The sequence below is a fragment of the Silene latifolia genome, chromosome X, assembly GCF_048544455.1.
Source record: "Silene latifolia isolate original U9 population chromosome X, ASM4854445v1, whole genome shotgun sequence".
In the NCBI taxonomy this organism is placed as follows: Eukaryota; Viridiplantae; Streptophyta; class Magnoliopsida; order Caryophyllales; family Caryophyllaceae; genus Silene; species Silene latifolia.
Genome location: NC_133537.1, coordinates 115056346 through 115081286, shown reverse-complemented (window position 1 = coordinate 115081286; position 24941 = coordinate 115056346). Strand labels below are relative to the sequence as shown.

General features: G+C 39.9%; 1 non-coding gene across 1 annotated transcript; it reads right to left on the bottom strand.

The window, feature by feature from the left end:
• Positions 1–8614: 8614 nt before the first annotated feature.
• On the bottom strand, positions 8615–8721 carry LOC141624059 (small nucleolar RNA R71). Its single transcript, XR_012533871.1, has one exon. It is a non-coding gene; the product is annotated as a small nucleolar RNA R71 (small nucleolar RNA).
• Between the last annotated feature and the right edge of the window lie 16220 nt (positions 8722–24941).

Below are 24941 nucleotides of genomic sequence, written 5' to 3'. Positions count from 1 at the left end.
AGAGGAAAAGAGAGAGTTTTTCTCTTCTTATTTTTACTCTAATTCATTCACATAATTCACTACTTGTGTATTGACTTATCTCACTACTTTTGTTGTTGAACAAAAATTATAAGAACTCACATAAATCCTCTAATATTATTCTATCTATACTAGAAGTAGTATATACAAAATATTAGTAATTTTAAGGGCACAAATATTAATTCTAGTAATCAAATTAATATTTGTATTAAGGAGGTTTTCTTGGTACAATCCTTGAGGAGAGATTCTAAATTGAATCTTGTTCATCCATTTGGAAAGCTCAAGAACTAAATAAGGTAGGAGACCTTACTAGTGCCCTAATAGCCGAAAATACATATGTAAGGGACCGATTTTCTTCACTCTTGTTTTTATATTGCATGCATAAGATCCTTAAGTTTTTATGACTAAATTTTTTAAGTAAAATATGTGATATGTAAAATATGATTTCCTACAAGTGGTATCAGATCAACACGGTTGTTGATTGCAAAATCGGGTTAGTTTTTCCGAGTTAATTTATTAACAAATAAAACTTGTTATTTAGGATTTATGAAGATAAATCATGAAATAATTTTGCATGTTAAAAATTTCTGGTCCTAAATAGATTTTAGGTCATATGAGACGATTTATGGATTTTTATTGTTCATTTTATATATTATTGGCATTAAAATGTGATTTTTATGAGAAAAATGTCATTTTTGGACGAAAAATAGCAATACTTCGAACTTTTCAGTGGTTTTTGGATATTGTTTCACATATATTATCCACTGATGTCATGTTAAATCTCGTGAATAACTAAGTTATTTTGCATGAAATATGGATTTTATAATTTTAAATTGAATTTAAAGGATTTATTAGGTTAATATGAGTTAAATTTCGAATATGGTCATGGAAATTTTATATGTTATCACATGCATTTTTACTCAGTGTGTGTAAAAATCCTAGACCTTTTATACTTATTATGCATGATTTATGAATTTTTGAGTAAAAATTAAATAAATAGTGACTTAAATTAAACTAATAATGCTAAAACATATTTCATGACTATAGAAAAACATCATAGGTTGCATTTTATCCCACATTTCAGATATAAAAGTGAAAAGTCAATTAAAATTATATTTCTCATATTTTAATGGTCTTGGTTGTGAAAACCGATAAACCGTAACGATGCTTTTCTCAAAATATTTTCGAAAATTTTAACCTAAGTTTTGAATATTATGAGTGTCATGGTATTTTTTCCAGAATGTTCATGAGTTTAAATTTCAACTTTTGGAATTATTTGAAATTTTTATAATTTAATTTGGAGTTTATAATATAATATTGTTTTTTTGGTCCATAATGAACAATATTAAAGAATCAAGTTGGATTATTGTCAAAGTATTAGTGAAGACTAAGTTTTGAGTCCTAAGATGGTTAGGGTAATTAACTTGAACATAAATATGGATTTATGAGACATTTTGTGATTTTAACAAGCTTATAATCACGTAAATCCATAAAACCGATAAAATATACGATATTAGCTCTTTAAAGGCGATTTGGCATAAAATTAAGCATATTCATACATATTATAATGCTGCATTTTATTTATGATTGTCATAATTTTATTTTATATAATTTTTGAATTATGTAATTTTACTTAGTATGACCTTAGTTTTTAATTGATATTACTCGAAATGCATGGGAATATCGATTCGGTTGTAATTGTTGTGATCTCGTATTACCGTTTTGTAATTTAATAGATTTATTTTTGTTTTTATTACAAATGTATAATAGGAAATTATGTAATTTTATTTATTATTTGTAATTTCCCGGAGTTTCCAAGAAGACGGTGTTACCTCAAGATGCGTGCCAAGACTGAAGTTCAAGGGACCAAAGGAGTTGATTTCCGAGTTTGTAATATTTTATTAGATTTAATATTTTAGGAGGGCCATACTAGGACTTTATAAATATGCTTTGCTTTTCTTTATATGTTTGCATTCATCGCTAAATCGCCATAACTAAACATGCATTTTTATTTAATCGAGTCCTCGACCGTGTCAATTATAATTATCGAAGTTCACCGCTTTAGTTCACTTAAAACATGATAGATAATAAATTGACATGACCTTTCGCTAAAATAATAATTGAGATATAGCCTTACCAAATAGTAGAACCCATGAAGTACCAATTTCATAAGGGAGTTAAGCCGGCTTCACTGTAATACAAACCTTGTTACGTTGGCGAAGTGGGGTAGTAAGATGTTATTACATCGAAATTTGGATTGAGCTCAACGGAAGTATTCGTGACCGTAGTCTCATGTGTTCCGGGCTAAAGATAAATATTAGAGTAATTTTATCGACCGAGAGTTCTAGAAGTAGAATCGATTCAGTAGTTAATCTACCAAGTTATATTGATAAGGGATGAATCGGCTCACCGTGCCCGAATTAATATGAATTTGGATCTCGGGATCATTTATAATAGTTGGGTAGAGGTCACTATATAAATGTTTAAAATTTGTTTAAAAATGTTTGCAAATTTTATTAGATGACAAATGTTAATGTTTCCTTTACCTTCATTTTGTAGTTGATTTATATCACAATGGCTCCATCACAAGCAACAACACCAATTACCATTGAGTCATGTCACAAATTATTTGACGAAATTTGCTCCAACCACCAACTCAATACTACTAGAGAACTTCATTTTGGGATCGGTTCTGATGGAAAGCTCAATTTCATCACTTCCTCCATAACTCCCACTATAACTAGGCCTTGTGTGAATGCGTCTCGGGTAGACCATGTCACCAAGTCTATGAAATCCCTTTCTTTGGAAGAAAGAGATGCCGAAGTAAGTGGGAGTTCTAGCAAGCAAGTTCTTGCTACAAAAGGAAAATGGTTCAAGAGGAAGGGAAGAAAAAGGAGAAAATTCAACGATGGGGCTAGTGGGACTAGTAGAGGAGCCAAAGTTGATCATGAATGCCATTATTGTCATGGCATGGGACATTGGATGAGAAATTGCCCTATATATTTGGGAAATATAAGGGATGGACTTGTCATTCCACTTGGTAAAATTCCTTCTGAGATTTATGTTATTGATGTAAATTTCACTTCCACCACAACATGGGTACTAGATACTGGCTGTGGTTCTCACCTTTGTAATCATTTACAGGGGCTAATAAATGTGGAAAGGCTGAGCAAAGGCGATGTTGATCTCCGACTTGGGAATGGAGCTAGGGTAGCGGCCGCGTCCAAGGGTACTTATGTACTTGTTCTACCGAATGGATTTGAATTGTATTTGCATAATTGTTTTTATGTACCTACTCCATCCAAGAACATCATTTCAATTGCTATGTTAGACATAGAAGGTTTTGATTTTGCCATTAAAAACAATTGTTGTACTATTTCTAGAAATGACTTGGTTATAGGCCGAGGTTCATCTATTAATGGCATTTATGTTCTAGAGACACCAAATCCAAGAAAAGACATCTATAATATACAATCAAAGAAACTCAAGTCAAGTGATCCAAATGAATCGTACATTTGGCATTGTCGATTGGGTCATATCAAAGAGTCGCATTAAAAGATTAGTTTCCACTAATGTTATTAAACCATTCGATTTTCAATCATATGGTGTATGCGAATCTTGTCTCCTAGGTAAAATGACTCATAACCCTTTTAGTGGTAAAGGGACTCGAGCTAGTGAACTATTGGGACTTATACACACCGATGTATGTGGACCAATGACCATCACTGCTAGGGGAAACTATGACTACTTCATAACCTTCACCGATGATTTAAGTAGATATGGGTATATCTACTTAATGAAGTATAAAAGTGAAGCTTTTGAGAAATTTAAAGAATTTCAAATTGAAGTAGAAAACCAATTGAACAAAAGGGTAAAGGCACTACGATCCGATCGTAGTGGAGAATATCTAAGTAATGAATTTGATTCACACTTGAAAGATTGTGGCATTGTGTCACAACTTACTCCACCGGGTACACCACAACTTAATGGTGTTGCCGAAAGGAGAAATCGAACCCTACTAGATATGGTTCGATCCATGATGAGTCAAACCGAGTTACCCGACTCGTTTTGGGGATTTGCAATCCAAACTGCAATCAAATTCTTGAATAATAGTCCAACAAAGGCAACCGAAAAGACTCCATATGAAATGTGGAAGGGAAGGGTTCCTAATATATCCTATATGAATATTTGGGGATGTAATGCTTACGTCAAGGCAAAAACCGACAACAAGCTTGCCCCACGATCCGAAAAATGTATCTTTATGGGTTACCCCATTACCTCCCGAGGATATTACTTCTACAAACCTCAAGAAAACAAAGTGTTTGTGTCTAGTGAGGCTGTCTTCTTAGAAAACGATTTTATTTCTAATAGACAGAGTGGGAGAAATTTTGAACTTGATGAAGTTCAAGAACCACAAACCGAAGTAGAGACGCAAGAAGATGTTCCTTCGTCGTCTAATCCTGTTGTTAATCCACAAATAACGAGGTCAGGTCGAATTTCAAGACATCCTGATAGATACGTTGGACTTATCCAAGAGGATGGAAGTCTTGATGTGTTACTTCTTGAAAGTGACGAACCGACCACCTACAAAGCTGCAATCTCTAGTCCAAATTCAGCTTTATGGCTTGAAGCCATGAAATCCGAAATTAGTTCTATGCATGAAAATCAAGTTTGGAACTTGGTAGATTTGCCTGAAGGGGTGAGACATCTTCAGTGTAAATGGATCTTCAAAATAAAGAATGACATAGAAGGACATGATGATGTATACAAAGCTAGGTTAGTTGCAAAGGGTTTTACCCAAGTTCAGGGTCTTCATTATGATGAAACCTTTGCACCTGTAGCCATGCTAAGATCCATTCGGATATTGTTAGCGATTGCCGCATTTCACGACTATGAAATTTGGCAAATGGATGTAAAAACCGCTTTTCTAAATGGGCATTTAGAAGAGGAGGTGTACATGATGTAACCTGAAGGTTTTATAGATCTCAAAAATCCTAACAAGGTGTGCAAGCTTAAGAGATCCATTTATGGTCTTAAACAAGCATCTAGAAGCTGGAATCATCGATTCAATCATGTTATAAGAGAAAATGGTTTTACTCGAAGTGTTGAGGAACCATGTTTATACATGAACTTCAGTAGGAGCAATGTTGCGTTCCTAATATTGTATGTGGATGACATACTACTCATTGGAAATGACATTCCAATGTTGTCCTCCGTCAAGGAGTATTTGGGAAGTCATTTCCAAATGAAGGATTTAGGAGAAGCACAACGCATACTTGGTATCCGGATCTATAGAGATAGAACCAAAAGGGTATTGGCATTAAGTCAAGAATCTTACATTGACAATATTCTTCGACGCTTCAGCATGGATAAGTCTAAGAGAGGCTTAATTCCTATGGGTAGTGGAATCTTTTTGAGCAAGTCTCAATCTCCTTTCGAACCCGAAGATGTTGAGCGCATGAAATAGATTCCCTATGCTTCCGCTATTGGATCAATCATGTATGCCATGATATGCACTCGACCAGATGTCTCATATGCTCTAAGTATGACAAGTATATTTCAATAGAATCCAGGTGAGAGTCACTGGATAGCTGTAAAGAATATCCTTAAATACTTGCGAATGACTAAGGATTCTATCTTAGTGTTTGGAGGAGACTCCGAGTTGTGTGTTAAGGGTTACACAGACTCGAGCTTTCAAACAGATAGAGATGACATGAAATCACAAGCTTGTTTTGTATTTATGCTCAATGGTGGTGACGTCAGCTGGAGAAGCTTCAAAGAAGCTGTGATTGCGGATTCTACCACGGAGGCTAAGTACGTTGCGCCATCAGAAGCTGCCAAGGAAGCTGTATGGATAAGGCAATTCATGGAAGGGCTAAGAGTAGTTCCTACCGCCAAGGATCCTATCACTCTCTATTATGACAACAATGGATCTATCTTCCAAGCTAGAGAACCAAAGTCTAGTAATAAATCTAGACATGTACTCAGAAAGTTTCATATCATTAGAGATTTTATTGAAAGAAAGGAAATAGCGATTTGTAAGGTTGGGACGGATGATAACTTAGCTGATCCGCTCACCAAGCCTTTATCGCAGGCGAAACAAGATGGACATGGTGTATCCATGGGGCTTAGACGTATGCCCAGTTTGTACTTGATGTGACCATAATTAGAGCATATTTAGTCCCTGAATTAGCCTTGTTCCCATGCTTTTTAGTGCATATTTGGGTCATTTATTGTCTTTAGTTCTTTGTTTTGCATTTTCTTTGAGGTTTTGTGTCCTTGGTAAGAAAGGAGTGCAAACCTTGCATTTTCATGGCAAAACGAGACTAAATTGATTAAATTCAATGACCAAGCATCAAGGAGAGACAAGATTAGAAGACCTTTGTACATACTTTAGTAGATGGGCAATGATGAGGAAAGATCCTTGCATCCCCGAGGAAATCCCCAAGGATTTTATGAAGAAAAGGGAAGAAAAGAAGAAGAAATGTGACTGTCCAGCAATCCGTGCGGATTGTCCTGAAGACGCCCGTCCTCCACCTCCACAATCCGAGCGTCTTCACTCCAAGACGCCCGGGCAGCAGCAACCAGAAGACGCCCGTCTTCTCCCAAAGACGCCCGGGTAGCAACTCACGAATCCGGCCGTCCCGTGCCTAAGACGCACGGATTCCAAGACAGCACAACTTCGTTTCTTCAAGCTTCAAGAAAGATGCCCATCCTTCCAAAAATACCAGCGTTTCCTTAAGTAGGGACTTAATCGTCATTTAAGCCCTTAGTTAACCCTAATTCCTACACCTAATCCCCACTATAAATACCCCATTAGTCTAATTAGAAGAGCATGTTCTTCTTAGCAATCTCTAGTGTAGTTAATATCAATCAAATCTCTCTTTAATTTTGTAATCGACAATTAATCAAGTTTTAATATAAGTTTTATTTCCTTAATCTCTCTTTCGTTCATCCTTTATTTTGGGTAATTGAAGATTATTTGGGTTATTATTGGGAGATTGACAACCTCTCAATCAAGCATCAAGTACTTCTTTTATTCTTATCTTTATTATTGGAATCATTAGTAGGAATAATTCTCTTAATCCCTTTTTCATTATTGCTAATTACTTTCATTTATTCATCATGTTTCACTTTGTTGGTATGATTGACAACCTTGCTAGCATGATCAACATGATAATGAGTGAGTAGTCACTTAGCTAGGGTTAATGGGTAATTAGGGGAAACCAACATGGGGAATGATTCATGCTTAAATTAATATGCTTTCATGGTTTGTTTGCTTGCTTGTTATGATCTCAACTCATGCACATGTTATGTTTGATGAAATGCGAGCCTATGAATCCTTGCATTTTTTACCCATCACCTATCTTTTCAATGAGACTTTTAAGACATAAACCAACTCGAGTCTCATTAGACCAAGCATGTTGTTGAGTAGGGAAGACTAAGTCGACTTCTAGGTGTTGTACAATCTAATCGATTCGGCTCCGGGACCCAAACTTTCCTAGGATTGTAAGATATAACCCAACTCAATCCATCACAACAATAATTTCTTGCTTATAATTTGAGAACATGTTTGTATGATCAATTCCCATGAATCCCCTATGACCCCATGATACCCTAGTGCTTTTTATCAATTGTTTACAACACTTTTCAATTCATCTTGCTTGTTTACCTTCATTACTATTTAGTTTAGTGACCTTCTACATCAACCCAAATTGTGACACCCCTAAGACACCACTAGTTGCAATAGAAATCTCATCTCAATTCCCGTCCCTTGGGATCCAACCTTTACTTGCCTCTTTACTAATTGTAGAGTTGTTTGTGAAGCTATAAATTGTGTTTTGGTCTAGGTGCTCCTAACGAAAAGTTACCGAAAAGATTCACTCCGACCAAAAATGGCGCCGTTGCCGGGGACGGAGTTAACTTGATTTAGATTTTCTTATATTGTTGTTAGTTGTGTCTTTCTTTGCCTTGAGGAAGTAAGACCCCTCAAGGTTTGTTCTAATTGTTTTCGAGTTGTTTGATATTTTGCATGTCTAGATGGTCACAAGGTGACTTGTTACCCTTTGATCGTGAAATTGAAAGAACTTTGACAACCAATAGAAGACTTGCTAGGAGAAATTTGAGAGGTATTGGTGAGGTTGTAGATATTCAACCAACTATTGAGTTCATCAACCCTTTTGCAAGAGAAGGTGAGGAGAACCCAACACAAAATCAACCCACAATGCCTAAGTTTTCATCACATTCCGTACCCACCGAGGAGAACCTACCCAATGGTACTCCCACACCACAACATCTAACCGGAAATTTCATTGCCAAATCCGCATTTATTCAATTAGTCGAAAGAAGCCAATTTGGGGGGATGCCTAGTGAAGACCCTCACTCTCATATGGAGGCTTTTTGCGATTATTGTGATGTGATTTCTCAAACCGGTGTAACTCAAGACCAAATTCGATGGGTCTTATTTCCTTTTTTTCTAATTGGCACCGTGAAACAATGGTTGAAGAGCCTTGATAAGGCCACTCTCGGAATTGTTTCTTGGAAGAAATTGGCTCTAGCTTTCTACAAAAAGTTCTACCCACCGGAAAATACTAACATGCTAAGAGCTCAAATTACGGGTTTTAAGCAAAGGGATGAAGAATCTTTGTATGAAGCTTGGGAGCGGTTCAAAGGAATTTGTCGCTCATGTCCTCACCATGGACTTAGCGAGTGGTTCTTGGTACAACAATTTTGGAACGGTCTATATGAAGATTCAAGGAACATTCTCAACATGGGATCAAATGGAATGTTCACCGAAGTTGATGACAATCAAACTTGGAACAAAATTGAGGAAATGGCGGTCCATAACTCACAATATAGTAGACCTCGCAAGGCTACTAGAGGAGGAAAGCATGAAGTGGACTCCGTTACTCAATTGGGTGCTCAACTTAGTGCTCACATTGATACCATCAATTTGAAGTTTGAAAAGGCTATGGCTAGACTTGAAGAAGCCTCAAAATCACCAAAGCATCATGTTAATGCCATGACGGCACCTTCATCAATCCCAAGTGGGATATGTGAGAATTGTGGAACTTTGGGACATGACCCAAGTGAATGTAGGGGAACAATTGAACAAGTGAATGCTTTTCAAGCATACAAGAGTGGTACCCCTTATTCCAACTATTACAATGAAAATACCAAATTCCATCCAAATCTCTCATACAAAAGCCAAAATGTTCAAAACCCTCAAACAACATACACCCCACCTCCCATGAGAAACCAAAATCAAAGACCCTTTTACAACCAAAACCAAGGTTACCAAAATCAATCTCCATACAATCAACAAAATGACCAAGGTTTTGATGTTCAAAAAGCGGTCCTTCAAATGCAAAAGAATCAACAAGAGTTTTTCACTCAAATGCAAAAGGATAGTCAAGCAAAGGAAACCACCATCAACAACATCCTAGCTCACACCAAAATGTTGGAAACTCAATTGACTCAACTAGCATCTTCAAGCTCACAAAGACAAAAGGGGCAATTACCACCTCAAAGTAATCCCCTAAGACATGAAACGGTTAGTGCCATTCACTTGAGAAGTGGTACAAGGTATGAAGCACCGAAGAAGCAAGTTGAGGATAAAGTTGTGGAAGCTAGTGACAAGGAAGAAATTATGCAAAACTCCAGGGATGGAGAACCATCAAAAGAAGAAATTTCAAAGAAAAATGAAGATAAGGTCAAGGAGAAGGAGCCCATTATGATTAGACTTCCTTTTCCAAGTCGTCAAGCCAAGCCCAAATTTGATGGCCAACTTGGAAAATTTATGGAAATTTTGAATAATTTAGAAGTCTCAATTCCTTTCACGGAATTAATCAATCACGTACCGGCCTATGCGAAATACATGAAAGACATCCTCACAAAGAAGAAGTCGATCCAGAAACTTGAGACTATCGCCTTCACTAAGGTGAGCAGTGCAATACTTCAAGGGAGTTCACCTCCAAAACTCAAGGATCCGGGAAGCTTCTCAATACCGTGTACCATTGGCGACACCACGATCAACAAAGCCTTATGTGATCTAGGGGCTAGTGTGAGTGTTATGCCGTACTCGGTGAGTAAAAGGTTGGGGATGGGAGAGCTTAAATGCACCAATATCACACTCCAAATGGCCGATAGATCGACGAAGACACCATTAGGGATATGGGAAGATGTTCCGTTTAATTGGGAAATTTTTCATCCCGGTGGACTTTGTCATTGTTGATATGGAAGAAGACTCCAACATTCCAATCATTCTAGGAAGACCTTTCTTACACACCGCGGGTGCGGTGATTGATGTGAAACATGGAGAGCTCACTCTAGAAGTGGGAGATGAGAGTATAACTTTCAATCTTGACAAGACCGTAGGAGCTCCCCGTTTGCATGAACCATGTTTTATGATTGATCATTATAGCCGGAAGGATGATAGGCAGAAGTCGGAACTCCAATGGAAGAAGAGAATTGAAGATGCTCCATTCAAAGAGAAAGTGAATTGTAACAAAGAGAGCTTGAAAAGCTCACCAAAGTCAAGCAATGAAGAAGATGGCCCCATTGGCCTAGAAAAGAAAATGGGAGAATTGTCTCTATCAACTCAAGAGATCTTTAGTGATCAAGTAGATGAAGTGTGTGGTCTTTGGGACGTTGAGTTTGAAGGGATTTTCAATCCCTATATTGGTAATGCTATCGATCAAGACCGACAACAAGGGCAAAGATCTATTGAAGATCTTTATCATGACAATGAACGAGCTTTTGATTACTTCTTCAAGGTGTTGAGCAACATCAACAACACCTTGGACATGCCCCCATGACATCTCACTAAGGATGAGAGTTTGGTGGAGTCCTCCCTAAACCACCATTTGTAAATATTTCTAACTCCCTAACTCACATTTTAATTTTTGAATTACATTTTTGTCATTTTTTTTTGGATTTTTGTGCCTTGATCAAGATAATTATCATTTTTGAGAGAAGTGAGGGAGGGACTAATGATTTCAATTCATGTGTAGTGCTTTAGCTTAGTGTGGGGATAGCAATTGCCTAGGCTATCCATGCCTTAGTAGTGCCCCCACAATGAAGAACACGAGATTTTGAAGAATGAAAAAATGACAAGGGATATGCAAGTACACGGATGGAACTGAATCCGGGTAAAAGGGGCAGAATCCGAGCGTTTTCAAGAGAACCCGCCCGTCTTCAGGCAACCCGGGCGTCTTTGTCAGAATCCGCCCGTCCTTCATGAGCTGAATTTTTGAAATTTTGGGACTGTTAGCAAATCCGGGCGTCCTGCAAAAGAATCCGCCCGTCCTCAAAAAGACGCCCGTCCTGCAAGAAAAGACGCCCGTCTTTTTGGCTGAGAAAAACAAGAAAATCCCTGGAAAGGAATCCGCCCGGCTTCACTGAAAGACGCCCGTCCCGCAGTTGAACAATCCGAGCGTCTTTGCTAAAAGACGCCCGTCTTTAGGCGACGATTTCCCAACCCAGAACAGACAGAATCCGGGCGTCCCGAAGGAAAGCCGCCCGTCTTCTCCCTGCATTTCAAATATTTCGGGTCTTTTATAAACCCCCTCCCACATTCATTTCTTCATTCCTTCATTCAAAACACTACCCATAAACCCCAAAAAACTCAAAACCCTCATCCTCTCCATCACAAAAACAAGATTTCCTCAACCACATTCATCAAAATCAAATCAAAACATCCTTTTAACAAAAATTAATCACTCCTCTTTCAACAAAAATCAAACCAAGCACAAAATCTTCAACCTTTGAGTCGATTTTTGATTTTATAAAGGCAAAACCTTTCATCTTAAAATCGATTTGGGTACACTTGAAAATTGAAGATTTTCACTCTTTTCTTGGTTCAAGCATCAATGGCAAGGACAAAAGGAGCAACAAAGGCACCAAAGGCAAAGGCACTCTCAACAAGACAAAAGAGTCTTCAAGCAAAGAATGCCTCATTGGCTATGGTGGTAGCTAGCTTAAACTTGGAAGTGCAACAAGAACAACCTCCCTTGGAAGCAACAACATCTACTACTCCGAAAATTGCTCAACTTTCGAACTATCCGGAGGTAATTTTCATTTCCAAATCCCATAGGGAAACTTTTGCCAAGTTTGCTAGAAAATCCTTTCTATCCACCAAGTTTATTTGTGAAGATGCCTTAGATAAGTTGGGTGTCCTTGAGCAAACTAGAGCCTTCTTTAAAGCCATGGGGTTGGAGAAATTGTTTACAACAAAAGAATTGACATACCCCTCCCTTACCTTAGAATTCTTGAGTTCTTTGAAAGTTACAAAGGTAGAGACCATGGAAAACATCGAGTTCCGCCTAGCTAATGTTAGTAGGCGCATATCCTTTGAGGAAATGAGTAAAGCTTTGGGTCTTGATGATTCACATAGTTATTTCAAGAATGCTGGCAAGTATGACCCCGCTCCTCTTTGGGAGGCGATTTCCGGAAGGAAATTTGAGAACTATCATGCTAGTCGCGCTCTATTAGTCCACCATCCGGGCATTAGAGTGTGGCACAAGGTCATAGGGAACACCATCATTGCAAGAAAAGACACCAACCACTTTACCAAACTCGATTTTGTTCTTCTTGAGTCGCCTTAAACATTGGAAGGGAATTCACCAAGCCTTTCAACTCTCTAAGGCTTTTGGTGGATAGATGGCTAAATGTTGATTGTGGGAAGCAAGACACTACCGTTATTGTAAATGGAGGTCTAGTCACTCTTTTGGCTAAATACTTTGATCCGAACTTCAACAAGGATAGCAAGTATGTGGCGAAAAAGGGTGTTCATCTCATTGATTTGGATACTATGATAAACAAATACAAGTGGGTCTCTCATAACCCTCTTGACACCAAGTATGGGTGGCTCACTAGTGAGGCTAGATCTTTTACTTTGCCTTCGAAGATTTGTCGTTTAAGTGTCCATCGGACCAACTATCTCCTTCCCCTCTCAAAAGAGGCCGAATACATTATCCGACAACAAAGGGATGAAATTGAAATGCCCTCCTCTTCCATTGTCACACCACCCTATCCTTTCAAGTACCAAGAGTTCAAACCCGAAGGTGTTGAAGCAAGCAAAGATTTTATGACTCTTCTTATGCAAGAGATGCACAAGCAAGCTTTTAAGGATCGGGAAGATGCTTACTTAGCCCAATATCCACCCATCCTTCATTTAGCTAGGCAAGGACTCCTTGATCCTTCATGTCCTTTGCCTAGTTGGGCGGATAGGGAAGTCTTCTTTCTGAGTGCATCTAGGGATGAGAGTCCGGGTGACGATGAGGTTGTCGGTGATGCGGTTGTTGATGGCATTGATGAAGACGCTAGTGAAGAAGAAGAAGAAGAAGAAGAGGATGATGAACAAAGTGAACAAGAAAGTGAAGAGGGAAGTGGTGATGAGTCCACTTCTATTGAGGAAGATGATGATAGTGATGATATGATGGAAGATTAGCAAGCTTTGGAGGCTCCTACCCTCTTGAGGTTTGTCTATTTCTCTCTTTGTTTTATTTATTTATCTTGATCATGATTGAAGTAGTCCTAGCAACATAGAGGACTAACATCTCGGCCCCATTGAGGTGTTCTTATTTTATTGTTCCCACTTTTGAAAATCCAAAATGACAAATTTAGTTTCTTGCATTGCATTGTGTGTGCATGAACTACACCCAACCTTAGGACATTAGCAATAATGTCTAACTCGGTTTGGGGAAGTACATACATACACAACGGGAGGTAATCTAAATTATCCTCTCCGTCATAAACAAAAACCATGCATCATGTAGTGTAGATTAGTATAGCTTGCATTTAGTGTAGAATTCATGCATCATGCTTGCATGATTTCCCATCATTTTGGCCATTGAGGACAATGCCCATATTAGTGTGGGGATGAGGAATTCTAACTTAACTTTTATTCAAAAATCCAAAAAAATTGAAAATTTCAAAAAAACCATAAAAATTTGAAAAATTAAAAAACCAAAAACATGTTCATTTCCTTTGTAGTGTAGTCGTGTATATATTATTGTATATATTGTGTTTGTTTTACCCTTGTTCACATTGATTGACTACGCCACATCCGAGACATGAGGATATTGAAGACCGCATGGTATGATCTTTCCAATCTCCTTTTTCCTCTTTATGTTAATGACTATGTGGCTTTATTTTGATTGATGCGGTATAACAATGTGAACTTAGGACTTGCATCTAGTTTATATGTCATATTAGTTGGTAGAATCATTTGCATTAGGATGTTTATATGTTAGTTGCATCATGGCATGTAGTTTTCATGTTAGAAAAATTTTGCGAAACCGTCTACTTGGGAAGCTTGACAAGTGTATATAGGCCCTAGTAGATGCTTTTCTTCTTAAGACTTCGCTTGTTAGAATACTTGTAAAACACCCTAGGATGTGTCATGCTAGTATCCTTTGACCCATGGATTAAGGCCTAGTCAAGAGTACCTTGTGGTGTGATAACTCCTTGGCTACCGTTTATTCCAAGGTGACCCTTGAAACCATGCATCCATCCATCCATCATCCATGTTCTACCACATTTTTGTCATCAAAGGGAATGGGCACAAAAAGAAATCAATTTGAGTTCAATGAAATAAAAAGTGAAAGAAAGTTTGCAAAGAACTGCATCAAATGAAAAGAGGAGCAAAAATAGAACTCCTAAAGCTTCAAATATAAGCCACCCTCACTCCATATGAGGTGACTTTGAAAATGTTCAGAAAGAAATGCAAAAAGTTGAAAAGTTGTCAAGTGTTGAAATGCCAAAAATCAAAAAGAAATGGCAAGAAAGTGTTCTCAAATGTTATATGCCACATGAAATTGGGAGGAAAAACAAAAATGAAAGCAAACTCCCAAAGTAAAACTCAAATATCTATTGATCCCTTTATCCACCGTATCCATTTTTGTGCATGGTAGAGAGGGGACGATCCTTCTTCTTGTCTAGGCAAGAGGGGGAATTCCGCGATCCTCCAGTGTTTCTAACACCATAGGGAGTCAACTCTTGACAAAAGCATTTAACGATTGAGGACAAAGGTACCCTAGCTTGACACAACTTGGAGGTGGTTTATTGGTATCCTTCTAGGCTTAGTAGTTTGAAGAAATTGCATCTATGAAGGAGTGTGTACCCTTGAATTGCTTCCCTTGTAGGTAATTTCCGCCACTTAGATGGGGAAAGTGGCTATTCTTTTGTAGATGCATCCATTATTTGTTTTTGTGTGCTTAATGTTTGGATGTGTCGCCATTTTGTCAAGACCCACCTTGCCTTGCAAGAAGGCATCCTACCTCATGGTTGTCTTGTTGTGAGTTGAAGGGGCGGAGTGAGACCCGCTAATTGTCTCGTATCGGCTATGTTATTAGGTTAGTTTAAAATAATGGTCCTAGTCTTTGTCACCTCTTTACTCGGGACGAGCAAATGTTCGGTTTGGGAATATTTGATGTGACCATAATTAGAGCATATTTAGTCCCCGAATTAGCCTTGTTCCCATGCTTTTTAGTGCACATTTGGGTCATTTATTGTCTTTAGTTCTTTGTTTTGCATTTTCTTTGAGGTTTTGTGTCCTTGGTAGGAAAGGAGTGCAAACCTTGCATTTTCATGGCAAAACGAGACTAAATTGATAGAATTCAATGACCAAGCATCAAGGAGAGACAAGATTAGAAGGCCTTTGTAGATACTTTAGTAGATGGGCAATGATGAGGAAAGATCCTTGCATCCCCGAGGAAATCCCCAAGGATTTTATGAAGAAAAGGGTAGAAATGAAGAAGAAATGTGACTGTCCAGCAATCCGTGCGGATTGTCCTGAAGACGCCCGTCCTCCACCTCCACAATCCGAGCGTCTTCACTCCAAGACGCCCGGGCAGCAGCAACCAGAAGACGCCCGTCTTCTCCCAAAGACGCCCGGCAGCAACTCACGAATCCGGCAGTCCTGTGCCTAAGACGCACGAATTCCAAGACAGCACAACTTCGTTTCTTCAAGCTTCAAGAAAGATGCCCATCCTTCCAAAAATACCGGCGTTTCCTTAAGTAGGGACTTAATCGTCATTTAAGCCCTTAGTTAACCCTAATTCCTACACCTAATCCCTACTATAAATACCCCATTAGTCTAATTAGAAGAGTATGTTCTTCTTAGCAATCTCTAGTGTAGTTAATATCAATCAAATCTCTCTTTAATTTTGTAATCAACAATTAATCAAGTTTTAATACAAGTTTTATTTCTTTAATCTCTCTTTCGTTCATCCTTTATTTGGGTAATTGAAGATTATTTGGGTTATTATTGGGAGATTGACAACCTCTCAATCAAGCATCAAGTACTTCCTTTATTCTTAGCTTTATTATTGGAATCATTAGTAGGTATAATTCTCTTAATCCCTCTTTAACTATTGCTAATTACTTTCATTTATTCATCATGTTTCACTTTGTTGGCATGATTGACAACCTTGCTAGCATGATCAACATGATAATGAGTGAGTAGTCACTTAGCTAGGGTTAATGGGTAATTAGGGGAAACCAACATGGGGAATGATTCATGCTTAAATTAATATGCTTTCATGGTTTGTTTGCTTGCTTGTTATGATCTCAACTCATGCACATGTTATGTTTGATGAAATGCGAGCCTATGAATCCTTGCATTTTTTACCCATCATCTATCTTTTCAATGAGACTTGTAAGACATAAACCAACTCGAGTCTCATTAGACCATGCATGTTGTTGAGTAGGGAAGACTAAGTCGACTTGTAGGTGTTGTACAATCTAATCGATTCGGCTCCGGGACCCAAACTTTCCTAGGATTGTAAGATATAACCCAACTCAATCCATCACAACAATAATTGCTTGCTTATAATTTGAGAACATGTTTGTATGATCAATTCCCATGAATCCCCTATGACCCTATGATACCCTAGTGCTTTTTATCAATTGTTTACAACACTTTTCAATTCATCTTGCTTGTTTACCTTCATTACTATTTAGTTTAGTGACCTTCTACATCAACCCAAATTGTGACACCCCTAAGACACCACTAGTTGCAATAGAAATCTCATCTCAATTCCCGTCCCTTGGGATCCGACCTTTACTTGCCTCTTTACTAATTGCAGAGTTGTTTGTGAAGCTATAAATTGTGTTTTGGTCTAGGTGCTCCTAACGACAAGTTACCGAAAAGATTCACTCCGACCAGTACTAGACTATTTGATATGAAATAAAATTTTGTTTTATTTGTTCATATAGAATAATTGCATTTGTCTTTTAATTTTGATTTGAATTTTATTACTTTGTCATAACTAAATGGGTTGTTGAGACAATGTTGAACCCCATTAAAGTGAACTAGATTGATATAGTAATAGCCCATAGTTACTTACATGAGGTGACGTCTCGAAGTAATTAGAGTGTGATGCGGTTGATGACAAGTTCAAATGCCATAGAGTCATAAGAGATGACTAGCCGATCACATAGGCAGACTGTGGGGACACTCTGCCGGGCTTATGACCGCTTATAGAGTTCTGGCAAATTTTATAGCCTGGTCGTAGCGAGAGCTACTATGGTATTCTTATGAGTCAATTCTTTGACTAATGACTGTTCGCCTAAGATGGTACAGTTTCAGAATGACTTTGATTTATGTTCGGCGACCTTCGTAATTGGGGTCTGATGGGCATGTTTTGGGTCATGATGAGCTGTGGCTAATCGAAGGGAAGAGTGCAATAGGAATTGTCCATCCCCGTCAGGGTTATCTTATATCTCAAGGCCACTCGAGGAGTAATGAACTGGAAATGCGTGGCCACGCTCGGAAGGTATCTATTGCAGATAACTCCGGTTAGACAGTTGTTCTCCAGATCGAGGAAACCACTCACGATATGATCAAATACAAGTACGACCTGCAAGACACCTAGCATTGAGTGGGAGATAGTAATCGGACAAGAGAATTGGTGACACACACTTGTCGCGGACAAGTGAGAGATTGTTGGAGTATGTGTCCTCGACAATAATGCGATCACATGTTTATATCTCATATTAAGAATACATAAGGGAATGCAACATTTTATTGTCAATTGATCCACATTAATCGGTAATGATTGGCTGACTAGAGTTTGACATTACTGTCGTGCGACGGTGGTGATCAGTTGATCCCTTAAGGTCATACCTCTAGGGGAAACATTCTTAATTGATAAATTGATTAACTGTATGATGATACAAGTTAATTAATTCCTTAAAATTGAACAAATGATTTTGTGAGTGATAGTACATATCTTATTGTAATTTGATTAAATAAGATTTGTGTTAAGTAATTAAATTGTTTTATTACTTAATGTTTATTTATTGTTTATGAAACAATTAAAATAAGAATGAATTGGTTATTATAAATACAAGTAGTTGTGATTTATAATTAAATGACCCATTTTAAGTTATGGTAATTGTGAATTACTAGTTAATTTTTGTATGTGACTTATTTTGTTTATATAATGATTTTTAATTTGTTAAAAATGCATTATTTAAATGACATGTCTAGTAATAGGTCCAATTTGTCACACAATACAATTCAACAAATTGACAAAGTTAAAATGGATCCATTTTACATATGTAAACCGTGTAAATGGAAGAGGATGGATTATTTGTGCCTAAATAAGTTTAATTAGTGGGTAACATGATAATTACCTACTAATAGGGTTGCATACCTATTGTTCTTGTGAAGAGCAAATTAAAAAGCTATTGGGCACTCTTCTCCCTCCAACCACTCGACCACCCTAGAGGAAAAGAGAGAGTTTTTCTCTTCTTATTTTTACTCTAATTCATTCACATAATTCACTACTTGTGTATTGACTTATCTCACTACTTTTGTTGTTGAACAAAAATTATAAGAACTCACATAAATCCTCTAATATTATTCTATGTATACTAGAAGTAGTATATACAAAATATTAGTAATTTTAAGGGCACAAATATTAATTCTAGTAATCAAATTAATATTTGTATCAAGGAGGTTTTCTTGGTACAATCCTTGAGGAGAGATTCTAAATTGAATCTTGTTCATCCATTTGGAAAGCTCAAGAACTAAGTAAGGTAGGAGACCTTACTAGTGCCCTAATAGCCGAAAATACATATGTAAGGGACCGATTTTCTTCACTTTTTTTTTATATTGCATGCATAAGATCCTTAAGTTTTTATGACTAAAACTTTTAACTAAAATATGTGTTATGTAAAATATGATTTTCTACAGGATACGCCCATGACACCACACCTCACAATAAGGTATCGGGACACGCCCAGACGTACCGGGTCCGAAAGCCAACTGGATCCCCTGCCAGATGTCGTGCCATAACCACACGAGTCCCTCCGTACTCAAGTCATAAATGTGCACATCCCTCTTAGAATGGGAAGCTCCAAGAGGCGACTCAAGCGTAAGATGGTCTCCCAACCGTCTTACGTCTCCTCAACAACCAATTACAACCACCAAGAATCTCCACTGTGGACAATCACACATCTATCACAATATGCACATAGATGGCAAGCATAAAGCTTCCTCATTAATTACTGTTCCAGGTGTAATTCCGGAGCAGGATTGTGACCACTTGAGCTTGTAGAATGATGTCGTTGCTCGTCTCTTCCTTTCACTCTTTCCTGTAAGGATGAACAAACTGAGGGCTCGGCTTGGGGCCGAGCGTACTCACTCCGACGCTCAAGTCAGTAAACTTAGAGAGATAAGTTGTATGTTTAACTTGGCAAAGTATATTGTAGAGAGATAAGGGAGTTCTATACCAGATTTTCCAGTGGGTTTCTCAATGAGAGATGTGGAGTATTTATAGACTTTCACCTTTTGTCACGTAGTGGCCAAGTGGCGTAGCAGGTGGAAAGACTGTCTTACCCTCGGCCGAGGGACCCATGACAGGCCGGCAGGCCTGGTTGACTCCATGCCGAGGGGATTGGATGCGAGTACACGGATATGCCTCTCGGCCGGCTAGTTACCGAGCCGAGACCCAAGTGACAGGCCGACAGGCTTTGTCGGTTAGGCCGTTTTTCTTTTCACTTGTTGTCTTTTAGCTTTGACCTTGGTCAATATGTTGACTTGGTCAGCGGGTGCAGAATATGCCCAATCAATTTGCCCCCAGCGTAGTCTATGCCGTGGTATGGACCTTCGATGCGTGTTGAGCGTATTCTGCGCATGTCGAACTTCTTCCTCGGCTTGGTCCTGTTCAGGCCGTACCATATCCCCCTCCACATTGTTGTGTAATGGACATCGAATGTGGAAAAGGAAATGGCGCTGGCCGAGACCAAGGTTGGGAGTGCCGTGTGCTTTTGATTGCCCCCGGCTGGTGCTGCCAAGCTTGGTTGATCAGCTGGCCGTTGGCAAGTAGATACCAAGGAGCGTGTCGAAGAAGATGGGTCACTGTATGTCGATTGACATTCTGCGGCTGCATGCTTGACATGTGGCCTGGTGTTGATTGGTGGATGCTTCATGGGCTTTGCTCTGATTGGTCCACTGAATGGGCTTTGCTCTATAAATAGAGCAGTATGCCCCTCATTTTGCTGCGCAAACTTCTTTTTCAAGAAAACTTTTCTCTCTCTAGTTTTCGAAGAGTTTTCTCTCTCTAATTTTCGAAGCGTTTACTCGGCGTAACACTTTCTTTCAAGGTAAAAACAAATTCTTCCCCAACTTTTATTTGTTAAGTATTCATTGCCACCATGTCTGCTGCTGACGCTGCGCCTAGTACCCCAACCCCGGGGGACGAACCGCCGCGTCCCGCTGAATAGGAGCCACTGGTTGTCTCCCCGGTAGGGTTCGGGGGTCGCAAGTCGTCTTCTCCTGAAATCGATGAGAAATATCTCGAGGATTTTGATGATGAGGAGGAGGAAGAGACCCAATCTGATTCAGAGAGGCCGCATTACTTGTGGCACGGCGAAGCCTGCTCGATTAAACCTGAGCCCTTTTGGACGAACAAGTTCGCTTGTGCCTCCGGGCCTGAACTTTTCGAAGACCACTACAACTTCGGCAGGGGGTATAGAATTATTGTCCCTGTGGGTGATCAGGCAGTCTGTTGCCCTCCCGAAGGTTGTATAGGCGTGTATATTAGACATCTGGAGTATGGGCTCCGTTTTCCTCTTAATAAACACGTCTCGGCCATAATCAAAGCCATGAATGTCGCCGTGGCACAACTGCACCCGTTGGCCATTAGGACGATTATTGGCTTCGTATGGTTTTGTCTCTTTAAGGGGGAGGCCCCAACGGTGAACCTTTTCCGCCGGCTCCACCATCTTCGGCTGTCTACCCAAGGCGTCATGGGGTGGTACAGCTTGCAGACCGAGCCGGGTTACGTGACCGTCTCCAAGCTGACATCCTGCAAAGACTGGAAGGGGCGGTGGGTATATGTCGAGGTTCCGGAGGACTATCCACTACCCCGGCCCTTCCAGTGCCGCGTCAATTTGCGCTGTGAGAGTCAGGGGGAGCATGAAAGATATGTCTCCCGTAATAAGATTAACATGGACGCCAAGAAGGTTTATCTTAATGGCGATGAAGTACGGGCAATGAGCATGTTCGAGGCTGAGAAGGATGGCACGCTGAAGGGATGGATGCCTCCGACGCAGATCGTCCTTCAAGACGAGCCGCTTTGTCACGTCGGCCTCATACCGGCCCTCAGCCAGGGTGAGTGGGGTCGGTATGAGGCCCCCCTTTGCTTTTATGCTTCGATATTTGGGCCTCGGTTTACTTCTTTCGCTTAACTCCTGCTTTGTTTCTTGAAGATCGATTTGGCCGGGATCTCTCTGACTTCATCCTAAGCAAGTTGGGACTTGACCAGGACAGGAGAATTGTTGAACTGCACCCTAAGGCCGCGTCGCGTGATCGCAAGCAGGCCCCGCACGAACTCATGGAGCAGGCGTTGAAAGCAATGGACGTGGGGGCGACTCAAGCAGAGATTGGCGGTAACGTGCCGCGCCGGAGACCAAAAGCAACGTCTTCGGCGGCTACGACGTCAACTCCAACTCGATCTCCAATCCCCATAGTCCAAAAAGATAAGTAGGTCGTCAATGTTGACAAGGACCTTACCATTCTTGAGAGTCCTCCTCCTTCACATAAGAGGAGAGAAACAACGCCTGCTTTGTTGTTACCGAGGCAGGGAAAGAGAAGGGGTCAGCCGACCCTCCATCCAAGAAGGCTAGGACTGGTACGGATCTAACCCATGGCTCGGATTTAGCAGGTTCCTTATGCATTCCTGATGACAGGCTTTCTGATATGTCGATGAATGTTGACATGGACGCTTTGTCTGGGTTTTTTCTAGATCAGCCGTCGCCAGCTGTTGCTTTCACCGAACGGCAATTGGAGAAGCAGCCTGTGCAGATGGGCGACAAAAATGTCGCCGTCGACACCTCGTCCAATAAGGCTTCCTTCGTTCAGCTCAGGGCGGACGACATGAGGTTGGCCAAAAGGCTGGTGAAGTGGGCTGACGTTGCCGGCACTCATCTTATCGAGCAAGAAAAGCTCGTGGCTCAAACTGCCCCTACGCTCAAACGACTTAGGCTTGAGCTTGCCGCTTCTAGGGAGGAGGCCGAGAAGGCGAAGCAGGACTTCCTCGCTGAGCGAAAGCTTAAGGAGGACGCTGAGAAGGTGGTCCTGGCCGAGAGAGCGAAGGTTGAGTCCGCGTTGGCTGATGCCGCTAAGTTGCGGGAGGAGAGAAATAAACTTGAGGGCGGTTATAAGGCCATGGTTGAGCAGAGGGAAAGATAGAAGACCCTGCATTTGGCCGAGGCGAAGGAACATAAGGGCACAAAGGCTATCCTTGCTCAGAGGGAGAAGGATATTGAGCTGCTGAAAACCGTCATCATCCCTGAAATGTGTGCCCGGTACCGGGACCAAGCTGAAGATGCTACAAGGGATGCGATTAAGGAGCTCCTTCCTGAAGGCACTTTTCCGTGGCAATATTTTGACAAACTTCTGGATGAGAAGGCGGCTGCTGAGGAGGCCAAGGCCGCGGCCGAGGCGAAGGCGGCGAAGGCGCTCAGGAAGCTGCGGCCAAGGCGGCCCATGATGCTAAGGTGAAGGAGGCTAGAGAGGAGGCTGAGAAGGCAAAGGCACGTGAAGCTGCCAAGGCGTCCTCTGGGCCGTCCCTCGACGGTGATGCTGCTGCTGCTGCCGGTGGCGAGCGGCAACAAGCATAGGGAGACGGGCGGTCGTCACCAGACTCACCTGGCCCTTCGGATAGCTTCAACTGTTCAGGGGCCAACTTTTGAGCCTTTCCTCCTGATGTGACCATAATTGGCGCATATTTAGCCCCCGAATTAGCCTTGTTTCCATGCTTTTAGTGCTTATTTGGGTCATTTCTTATCTTTAGTTCTTTGTTTCGCATATTCTTTGAGATTTTGATCCCTTGGTAGGAAAGGAGTAAGAATCTTGCATTTTCATGGCAAAACGAGACTAAATTGATCAAATTCAATGACCAAGCATCAAGGAGAGACAAGATTAGAAGGCCTTTGTACATATCATAGTAGAAGAGCAATGTTGAGGAAAGATCCTTGAGTCCCCAAGGAAATCCCCAAGGAATTTATGAAGAAAAGGGAAGAAAAGAAGAAGTTACTATGCTGACTGACAATCCGAGCGGATTGTCAACAATCCGCCCGTCCAGCCCCTTTACAATCCGAGCGTCCCGTGCCAGAATCCGCTCGGATTCCCCCTCAACAATCCGTCCGGATTCCCCAGAATCCGCTCGGATTCCACCGCCCAAATCCGTCCGTCCCGACTTTATTCCGCCCGGATTTCTTCACAGCCCGGATTGTCTTCTTCAAGCTACGAAAAGAGAAGCCCTTCTCTCAGAAAATACCGGGTCCTCCTTGCTCAACTTAAAAAGTGTAATTACTAGTTTAGCCCTTAGTTAACCCTAATGCATCCTCCCTAATTTTCACTATAAATACCCCATTAGGCTAATTAGAGGAGCATGTTCTTCTTATCAATAATTAGTGTAGTTAATATCAATCAAATCTCTCTTCAATATTGTAATCAAGTATTAATCAAGTTTTAATCCAAGTTTTAGTTCTTTAATCTCTCTTTTGTTCATCCTTTATTTTGGGTAATTGAAGATTATTTGGGTTATTATTGGGAGATTGACAACCTCTCAATCTAGCATTCAAGTACTTCTATTATTCTTGCTTTATTATTGGAATCATTAACAGGTATAACCTCTTAATCCCTTTTTAATTATTGTTAATTACTTTCATTTATTCATCATGTTTCATATTGTTAGTATGATTGACAACCTTGCTAGCATGATCAACATGATAATGAGTGAGTAGTCTCTTAGCTAGGGTTAATGGGTGATTAGGGAAAACCAACATGGGGAATGATTCATGCTTAAATTAATATGCTTTCATGTTTTATTTGCTTGCTTGTTTTGATCTCAACTCATGCACATGTTATATTTGATGAAATGTTAAGCCTATGAATCCTTGCATTTACTATCATCTCCTATCTTTTCAATGAGACTTGTAAGACATAACCCAACTCGAGTCTCATTAGACCATGCATGTTGTTGAGTAGGGAAGATTAAGTCGACTTGTAGGTGTTGTACAATCTAATCGATTCGGCTCCGGGACCCAAACTTTCCTAGGATTGTAAGATATAACCCAACTCAATCCATCACAACAATAATTGCTTGCTTATAATTTGAGAACATGTTTGTATGATCATATCCCATGATTCCCCTATGATCCCATGACACCCTAGTGCCTTTAATCAATTGTTTGCACCCCTTTTTATTCATCTTGCTTGTTTATTTTCATTGTTATTCTAGTTTAGTAACCTTCTACATCAACCCAATTTGTGACACCCCTTAGACACCACTAGTTACAATAGAAATCTCATTTCAACTCCCGTCCCTTGGGATCCGACCTTTACTTGCCTCTTTACTAATTGTAGAGTTGCTTGTTAAGCTATAAATTGTGTTTTGATTCGA